Raw genomic sequence first — 303 nt, 5'->3', positions numbered from 1 at the left:
TAAAATATCAAACAAATTCTTAAGAGAGTGTTTAGGATCTGAAAGCCTGTGATAAATCTGGTAGCTTTGTAACTTGCTCAAAACTATGGTGGGTAGCAATGTGATTAAAGCGCTCTGATTAACACACAAACCTTGTTTGTCATGAGTAGGATCGGGAGGGTTTTTAGGATCGGGAGGGTTTGGGAAATCCAGCTGGCATATAACAAGGTTACTCCAACAAATTACTTGGATATCAATTAGTTTGCTAGGTAAATGTCACCTGGTTTCTCTTTGTTTGCAGCAATCCGGTACCCAAGGAATTTG

This window comes from Cariama cristata, unplaced genomic scaffold, assembly GCF_000690535.1.
Source record: "Cariama cristata isolate BGI_N322 unplaced genomic scaffold, ASM69053v1 scaffold20043, whole genome shotgun sequence".
Classification (NCBI taxonomy): domain Eukaryota; kingdom Metazoa; phylum Chordata; class Aves; order Cariamiformes; family Cariamidae; genus Cariama; species Cariama cristata.
This window is presented reverse-complemented; position numbering follows the sequence as displayed.